The 9,818-nt window shown below is 38.5% G+C and overlaps 1 long non-coding RNA gene across 1 annotated transcript in view; it reads right to left on the bottom strand.

Annotated features, from left to right (window-relative positions):
- Positions 1-284: 284 nt before the first annotated feature.
- The window catches only part of LOC116466283 (uncharacterized), a 70,378-nt gene continuing 60,844 nt past the window's right edge, over positions 285-9,818 (bottom strand). The window contains exon 4 of the long non-coding RNA XR_004247483.1: positions 285-1,100. This is a non-coding gene — a long non-coding RNA (uncharacterized LOC116466283). The remainder of the gene's footprint in view (positions 1,101-9,818) is intronic.

The following is a 9,818-nucleotide window of genomic DNA, read 5'->3' as shown; positions in this document are numbered from 1 at the left end:
TCCATCTGTACCCACAAGCCAGCTCTTCCTTTTGACTTTTTCCCCCAGCTATGAGTGTTTCACCAATACTAAGGGTTTGCAATCTTGGGATCATTTTTCATTTTCTCTCTTTCTCTTATACTTTATCTGTTTCATAATCTTTTAAATTCCATATCTTTAAAATATTTCAAATATCTCTTCTTTTCACAATCCCAATGCTTATGCTCTGGTTTAGCATTCATTTCTCTAGTGTTTTCCACGTTCGTTTTCCTCCATCTTAAATATCATAATTATAACTCAATGTATTTGTCTGGTTTTTATTGCTTATAATAGAACACCCAAAACTGGGTAATTTATAAAGAAAAAATTATTTATTACAGTTGTGGAAGCTAAGAAGGCCAAGGTCAAGGGGCTGCATCTGGTGAGGTCCTTCTTGCTGGTAGAGAGCCTCTGCAGAGTCCCAAGGCAGTACAGAGCATCACATGGCAAGGGCGCTGAGTGTTCTACCTCAGGTCTCTCTTCCTCTTCTTATAAACCCACTGTTCCACTCCCATGATGATCTATTAATCCATTAATCATGAATGGAGTAATTCATTCATCAGGGCAGAGCCCTCACGATCCAATTCTGGGACTCCATGTTAAAGACCCCACCTATCAGTACTGTTACTTTGGGAATTAAGTTTCAACATGAGCTTTGGAAAGAAAATTCAAATCATAGCACCAGAATTCTCATATCTTATCCTTTTCTATCCAGCCTGATTGTCAAGAATATCAGTTATGGTGTAAGCTGGACTCAGACAGAATCTCATCTCTGCCACTTACTAGCTATGTGATCTTGGGCAAGTAACATAATCGCTCTGAGCCTCAGCTCCTCTTTTATAAAATAGGGGAAATAACAGTCCTTATTTCACAAGTGCAGGGCATGTTACCTGGCATATAGATAGTGTTCAGTAAATAGGGGGTTCATGAGGGTGAAGGTGGTGGCTGTGGTGGTGGCAGCAACAGTAGCCAGAGGTCTGGTCTCCATCCTCCCTTGTTTATGCAGTAATCTTTCATGAGCTCCTGAAAAACTTGCAAGTAGTGACCAACCAACCATTCATTCACAGGTAGCCTTGCAGATCCTGTGAAGAAGAACACAAATGTCAGGAGTCGACCAGCTAAAACCAATTGCTAAAATCAGTATCAGAGAATTTTTATAGGAATTCAAAGAGAAATTTTGTATTAAAAAGGTCAGCCCAGTGCCTGGCCTAAATTAAACAGTCAAGAAATGAAATTATTCTTGGAGACATTTTAGAGGGGTTTGAATTGTAATACTAAAATGAGGATGTATACCAGCTGAGGAGACTGTAGCAGACGTGAAAATATTTGTGTCTCCTTGCCCTCTTGAATTTAGTCATGTCCAAGTAATTTGCTTTGGTCCATGAAATGCTAGCTAAGGTGACCTTTACTAATTCCAAATAGAAACATTTAAATGTTAACACTCTGTTCTCCAAACTTCCCCTGCCAGGCAGAAACTCTCTCTTCACCTTCAATGGAACATTTAGTGTGAGTAAAAAATAATTCTTTGTTTTTCTAAGCCACTGCAGTTTGGGGGGGTGTTTATTACTGCAGCATAACCCAGCCTATCCTGACTGTTAGGGTTGATAACCAGTGTCAGGGAGAAATCCTATGGCCTCAGAGAGCCACTTAAACGTTCTTCTCACCCTTGATCTATTCTTATTAATAAAGTGGGCTACACAGTTTTCAAAGTTGAATCAGTTAATAAGATCCTTGGGGCTTTGTCTTTAATGAGAAATAACACTGACATGGGAAATGGAACTTGCTAGAAAACCAGACACTGCAGGAAGCTCATCTCTGCTCTTCAGCTTTTATAACTATTCCACTGCTACTCCAGAGTTTCCTTTTGGCTTATGTCTCCTGCTCCCCACTTCATGTCCACCCATTCTGCCACAGCTCCTCAAGTTACATTAGATGAATATTATCCTAATAACTCCATATTTCCTTCCTTCTCATATGCATACTCACTTCTCCCTCTACCTGGAAGGCCTGAAAAAAATAATCATTCCTTTATCTGCATGTCTAAATCTTACCAATCATTCAAGGTCCATCCTAAGTCCTCTCTCTCTAGAAGACTTCTTGCCCTTCCCAGCAGGAAGTTATAATCCCATTGTGATATCCTTACGGCATTATATGTATATTTTCTTTGACTTACTATTTTTAAATCTTGTATTATTTTTTATCAACTTATATATGTTAAATGCCTTAATAGATTGAAGCTGTTCAAAGGCTTGATCCATGACTTACATACCTTATCCTGGGCAATTTAATAGATTTCTTTGGCATTAGGATGTCCTCATAGATAATTGTAATGAATGATGATAAATGGAGTATTGATATTTAGCTGTATGACAAGACTTGGCAATATATAACACAAGAAATAAACTGTACTGAATTTTTTTAATGTCACAATTTGTAGAAAACCTAACCACTCATCATTACCTCTTCCAAATTCTGAATCAGTTTTGAAATTGTCCCAGAAACTTTGAGTGATCATCTTTATTAGTGATGAAACTGAATTGGAAAAGGTAATTTGGATTGAAGGCCAAAATGGGGCTTCCTACAACAGGACTCTGGAACCGATTGTGTCCAACCAGTCGCAGACACAGCAGCTAGAGGTGTGCAGGCCTCCCTGGCAGACTGGAACAGGAGGGCCTGGTCCTGGTGAGATTATGACATAATGGCCAGAGTTACATGGAGAGAATGCAACACTTGCTGCAGGCTTAAGAGAGAACCAGGCTCTAGGCAAGCCATGAGCAATGACCTTCATCCAGACTCACCAATGAAATAAGAAAGGAATAAGGTTTAGAGAGAAGTATTTCCTGCTTGAGAGGATCAGGAAGAAACTCAGGAAGCAAAAGAGCAGGGTTCTCTAGCAGAAGACATGCTCATAAGCTTAGGTCATTAAGAACTAAACTAAATCACTTAATCACAAGACATAAGAATACAGAAGGAAGGACACACAATTTTTCAAATTTCCTGTGGGTTTGATGTCAGATTTTTAAGACATAATACATATGCTAAGAAAAATAGGCTTTAGATTATGTTTGGAGAATCGTATATGCTTGCATTCTCCAAAGTAAATTATTTAAAAATATCGATTTTGTACTGTTTAGTTACTCACTCACATACAAGTTTTGCACTTTAATTAAAGGATTATATTGTTAGAGGTCAGAAGATAATACCTCAAAATGAAGGCCTCAGAAGCAAAAGATTCTCTCCAACCTTTCCCTGTCTTCCTGTCTCTCAGTCCGGTTCTCCCTCAAGGCTAGCCATAGAAACTAGAATCCCTCTTCCCCAAGGTGGTCATAGACTCCAGAACCCCTTTTTCCCAAAGTCAGCCATAAAACCTAACATGTTACGCTAACTTTTGTGCTTTCCTTTCTGTGTAAAAACTGGCCATAAAGAAATTATCTGGCCTATCTTGTTTGATTATAGGTCATAAGACCTTCCACCCCATACCCAGAAGGATGACATGTTGCATAGAGAGGCCAAGAAGAATCTAGACAGACAGACCATGCTGGGATCCCCACTCAACCTGTTAGCACTAAATCATATTTTTTTATCCAATCATATTTCTACACAGCTGCTCCAACTTTGTTGATTCTAAGCATAAAAATGGACAGTTTCCCCTGCATGTTTTGGTCTTCATTCTGAAGGCTCCTATGCCATGTAAAAGTATGATTGAATAAATTTGTATGCCTTTTCTCCTATTAGTCTACTTTTGTCAGTGATTTTCAGTGAATTTTCAGGGGGCAAAGGGGGAATGTTTCCTTGGCTTCTACAATATTATCTGGGCTGTATTATATTGACCAAAAGTCTTAAGAAAAACAACAGCTTTGAATAGGCACCGCTGTCTACTGACTGCCCAGTTGGGCCCAGGAAGACCATGGTGGCATGTATACACAAATGAGGTCACATGTTCATACTTGAAATCTGCAACATTTTCAGTTCTGACACTATAATCTTCCCACCTGCAAACATCTCGTGTTTTTCAGGAAAAATGTCAACTCTAGAGATGTGGCAATTCAGCAAGTAGCTGGCTTCTCTGGTGAAAAACTACATTAGCTCTCAATAAAATACATTCCATTAAAACTTAGCAGCAGGACAAAAGTGTGTTACTGCTTTTATTGTCTGAATTGTGTCTCCTGTGTGGGTTTGTAATGCAATATTACATGTTAGGGCATTTACAAAGAGTTTTCAAATCATTAAAAGGCTATTGTCAATAGAATGATGGAAAAAGAATGAGAAAGTATCCCCTCCCCCTCCACAATCCTCAGCCCTCCCCAAATACCAGCACCTGGAACAAGCCATGCTGTGCCTTCATAAAAAGCTGTTGGAAGCCTGAAAAAAAAACAGGCAAGATAGAATTAAGAAAAATGGACATATCCCACTGACCCTGAGTATAGAAGAGAAATGCAGAGAATGTATGAGTTATTAGCACAGTAGAAAAATATTTTATTTAAGAACCACATCTTCACAGCTCTGTCTGAAAGGTTTCACTCAAACTGCAAAAAAATAAGCGTAAAGATTCAAAGCTCAGGATACTCAAGGATCTATCATGTTGTGTATAAAAGAATCATAAAATCATCAGCAAAAAGAGGGACACAGTAGGAGTCCCAACTTGTAAAGCATTAAGCTCCTAGGCGTGTGTCATACTTCATCCTAAGGGATAAAAAGAGGAGTTCCAAGTGAATTCCCCAGCTTTGTTTATGGCGCGGCTCTTTCTGACAATAAGGTTTATCTTTCAAAAAATCAAAGCCAAGATATGGCTTGGTTTTGCTTGGCATTCATCTTCAGCAACAAATGAAATACATTTGCATTTTAGGTCCTCAAAAGAAAAGATTCCAGAGAACCCATTGCCAATTGTTATCAAAGAATGAAAGAGAGAGGAAAGAAAACAAACAAAAACGCTCTATCTTGGCCATTAACATAGTGAGTCCTTGAATGACAATTCATGAGTAACCAGGACAAGGGCTATGTCTAAGAAGTATACACAGCTGCCCAAAAAACTGAGAACCTGATCTTCATCTATGTTAAATAGTCTGTCTGTGTTTGCTCACTTCGTCTGCACAACAATCCTGTAAGTTGGTGCTGACAGAGAGCTAAAACCGTCTTGCTCAAGGTCACACTATTTGTAGAAGGCAGAGCAGGAGTTTGATTCCCATCTCTGACTCTAAAGATATGCTTTAAAAGAGGGTTTCTCGACCTCATCAGTATTGTCATTTGGGCAGAATATTCCGCTGTTGTGAAGGACACTACAATGTAGGGCATCCTTGGCTTCTATCCACTAGATGCTATAGCACCTCTCACTCAGTTGTGACAACAAGAAATGTCTCCGGACACTGCCAGATGACCTCTGGGGGGCAAAACTGCCTCCAGTTGAGAACCCTGCTCTAAACTAGTTTCACTCAAAAATGTAGACTATGCACTAGTTAACAGACTGTGAACATAAGAAGCGTGTGCCAGCATGCAAATCAACTATGTCACTAAGCATACTGTTTACTTCGAATGACATTTTTTTTTTCAATAGCAAGACTTTTTTAGTAAGGAAGAAATGTTTGGATTTTCATTTTGGAGCAAGCTCTTTATCTCATCAAAGACCAGCACTATGGAAAGTGCTGGTATAAATTATCGTGGTATATTGCCTCCCTGAAATGGTAATATTCAATAAGGATTTGATAAATTACTTTTAAAGTTATTTTCCCCCTTAAGCCTGTATTAGATAGTCTTTATTCTGGCAATACACTTCTCATCAATGATCAAAAATTATTGTAAAGCTGAGTTTAATAAATGGCTCTTAGGTTTTGTCTGAGTGTTTGATTGTATTGCTCTCTCCCTGACCTTCAGGTTACTAGATGACATTCCTGATTGGAAAAGCTCAGTGCCCAGCTAGACAGCTTGCCCCACATTAGGCTACTATAAGGTCTGACAACTTGGTCCAGAATAGTCATTGCAATCTACAAGTAACTGGAGGCTGTGTGGTTCCCATCCTCTCCCACTCCCCTTAGGGACACTGCAGTTGGGGAAGATGGGAACTACAGAGTCTCCAGTTACCTGTAGATTGCAATAACTATACTAGCTCTTTTCCCAATAAGAATTCTATTGTCTTATCCTCCTTTACCATCTCAGCAACTAATACTCATAAATAGCAACACCTCCTGAGAGTTAAAGTACCAACAGCAGCAGCAGCAACACTATTTAAGAATAATTGAATGCTTCATTATGTACTAAGCATTAAGATCTGCATATACATTAGCTCAGATAGTTTTCATAATAACCATATGAAGTAGGCACTATTATAATATCCATTTTACAGATAAGGAGACTGAGGTCAGAAAAATCCAGTGCCATGACAGAGGTATTTTGGCTGGAATCAGCCCAGATAGAACTCTGAAATTTGTTCGTTTTTTTCTTGAACTTTTTGTTACATAGAATTTCAAACATAGAAGAAATAATAGACAGAAGAATATAATAAACTTCATAAATAAGTCACCAGTTACAACAATTAGCAACTCATGGACAGTCTTGCTTTAATCCAAAACCAAATCTGCTTTCTTTCCCTTTTTACTGGGAAGCAAATCCCACACAGCATCATCCACAAATATTTCAGTTTGTATATCTAAAATATAAGGACTATTTTTAATAAACATAAGTTTCAAGCCATTATCAGATGTAAAATATCATTGATAATATCTTAATATTATTAAATATCATCAATTGTATCACAAATGTTATGAACGTTTCTTTTTCTAGCTTATGGTTGTTTAGTTTGCATCGGAATCTAAGTAAAATCAATTCATTGCAACCAGTTGATCTATGACTTCAGTCTCTTTTAATCTCTCCTTTCATTTGCAATTTATTTGTCATAAAAGTTGGGTTGTTGGACAGGTAAGGTGGCTCACGCCTGTAATCCCAGCACTTTGGGAGGCTGAGGCAGGCAGATGACTTGATGTCAGGAGTTCAAGACCAGCCTGGCCAACATGGTAAAACCCTATCTCTACTAAAAATACAAAAATTAGCCAGGTGTGGTCGTGTGCGCCTGTAGTCCCAGCTACTTGAAAGCTGCTGCAGGATAATCGCTTGAACCCAAAAGACAGAGGCTGCAGTAAGCCAAGATCACACCACTGCACTCCAGGCTGAACAACAGAGCAAGACTCTGTCTCAAAAAAAAAAAAAAGTTGGAATGTTAATCCTATAGATCAAGCATCTGTGTCATATATTATTTATTTTTTCAAACTTTTAAAAATATAAACACATACATAAATACATAAAATAGATCAATAATATTTAAAACCATCTTTTAACCATTTTTAGCTTGAGGGTGTACAAAAACAGTCAAGGGACAGTTTAACCAGTATAGTAGAATATTCCACAGTCTGAATTTTGAGGATTGCAACCTCATGTTGTCATTAACATGTGTATTAGTCCATTTTCACACTGCTATAAAGATACTACCTGAAACTGGGTAATTTATAAACAAAAGAGGTTGAATTGACTCATAGCTTCATATGGCTGGAGAGGCCTCAGGAAACTTCTAATCATGGCAGAAGGTGAAGGGGAAGCAAGGCACATCTTACATGGCAGCAGGAGAGAGAATGCAGGGCAAACTGCCGCTTTTAAACCATCAGATCTTTTAAGAACTCCCTCGCTGTCATAAAAACAGCATGGGGAAAACTGCTGCCATGATCCAATTACCTCCCACCAGATCCTTCCCTCAACACTTGGGGATTACAATTCAAGATGAGAATTGAGTGGGGACACAGAGTCAATATCAACCGTATCAACGTGTTTCTCTATTCTTTGTATTTTCTATAAATTGTGGCTGGATCTAAAGCTTGATGAGATTCAGGATCAATCCTATTGACAAGCTACATCATAGGTGGTATATTCTTCCACCAAGAAGGACATAATGTCTGGCTTTTATTCTTCCCAAATTTCATTTTTAACATTAATGTTCTGTGTAAGTACTTGACTTCAAAGAACTTCATATCTTATGGGCACATAAAATACATACATATATATATGTGTGTGTGTGTGTGTGTATATATATATGTATATATATGTGTGTGTATATATATATATCTCAAATAAGTGGTTTCCTTATTCTTACAGCGTTTTTTGAGTGACTTCTCTGCTAGGCGTTGAATTAGGTATGTGGTATATCGAGATGAAAAAGCCAAAGGCTCTACCATCAAGGAGTTGTCTTGTGGTAAGTGTGTCATGATGCCATATAGCACAGCCAGTCAAATAACGAACCTGGCTTGTAGTGAACCAGGGAAGCTGCACCCAGCAAGAAGGAAATAGAATGATAAACATTCATAGGAAATAGAGATCAGGTTCTCTTGCTCTGCGACAAGGATGCTTTGTAGAATTATGATGTCAGTTGGACTAAAGACAATGGGAAAGACATAGAGAGATGAGGTCAATCATCTCTGTAGATTCCAATGAAGAGGAATCCTATGAGCTGCAGTACCAGTGCAGAGGGGCATAAGATGTGTGCATGGCCAGGAAGATGAGCAGCTGGGTGAAGCAGAGGGGCTGTTTGAGGGTTATCATGGGCAGACCTATCATTTTAGGCCATCCCACTTATAAAATCTCCAGAATCAGACAATCCTTTGGTAACCATCTAGTTGAGTAACAACAACAACAAAAACAATGATATCAAGCAAATTTTTATTATTTTATTGAGTCTTCATAGCAATATCATTGGGTAAGCATTATTAGTCTCCATTTTACCGCTGAGAGAAAGGAGTTCCAAAATTCTTCATTCTCCCTCTACTCAAGTTTACCCAAGTTGTAAATGCCAAGGCAAGGATCTGAACTCAGGTCTGTGCTACGATTCATTTATATGGGCACAGATTTCACCTGAAAGAATACCATGTTGACCCAATCTCTCATGAAGGATCTCTCATATTGGGGGTTGTTCAGGATTCCACATCCCAGGAGGGGCTACCACATTCCTTCTTCAGATACTTATTTCTGCCCCTAATCATTTAGACGACTTAAAAAAAAAAAAGTTTTTTCAAGAGAAGAACAATATGGTAAAATAGCAAGCTTGAGAAAAGAGGAGTAAAGCAAATGAATTGTCATTCTGGTCAATACAGTTGCTCTGATATAAAATCTGTCTCTAGGCACCAAGAAAAAAAAGGAAATAGAAATAAGAAGTGGAGAAGAAACTCATATTTATTGAGACTGTCTGCGCCTGGCACTGTCCTGGCACTAATTATTTAACATAATTCATATAATGTCAAAACATCTCTGTGAGGTAGCTGAGAGATGATAGTTTTTTTAACTTTTAAGTCCAGGGTACATGTGCAGGCTTATTATTTAGGTAAGCTTGTGTCACAGCAGTTTGTTGTACAGGTTATTTTATCACCCACCCAGGCATTAAGCCTAGTACCCGTTAGTTATTTTTCCTGATGCTCTCCCTCCTCCCACCTTCCACCCTCTGATAGGACCCAGTGTGTGCTGTTCCCCTCTATACGTCCATGTGTTTTCAGAGAGATAATAGATTTTTTAAAGACAAAGTTCCCACATGTAGACCAAAAGAAATTTCTCACGTAGGAGGATATTGAGTTATATAAGAGCCAATGCTACAGTATCAGCAAAAACTTTGAAAATAGCACACACAGGGACACCGCTACCAGTTAATACCCAAATTCCCAGCCTTGGCCACCTTTGCCTGTTAATACCCACATATTGGCAAACTCATGTGAACGAAATGATCCCGCTGTGCAGTTTTAGTCTGTCCAAGATTTATATGGGTTCAGACTGAGGTG

The sequence above is a fragment of the Hylobates moloch genome, unplaced genomic scaffold (assembly GCF_009828535.3).
Source record: "Hylobates moloch isolate HMO894 unplaced genomic scaffold, HMol_V3 SCAFFOLD_4, whole genome shotgun sequence".
Taxonomy (NCBI): Eukaryota; Metazoa; Chordata; class Mammalia; order Primates; family Hylobatidae; genus Hylobates; species Hylobates moloch.
Note: the sequence above shows the minus strand (reverse complement) of the source record. Positions and strands in the feature narration are given on the sequence as shown.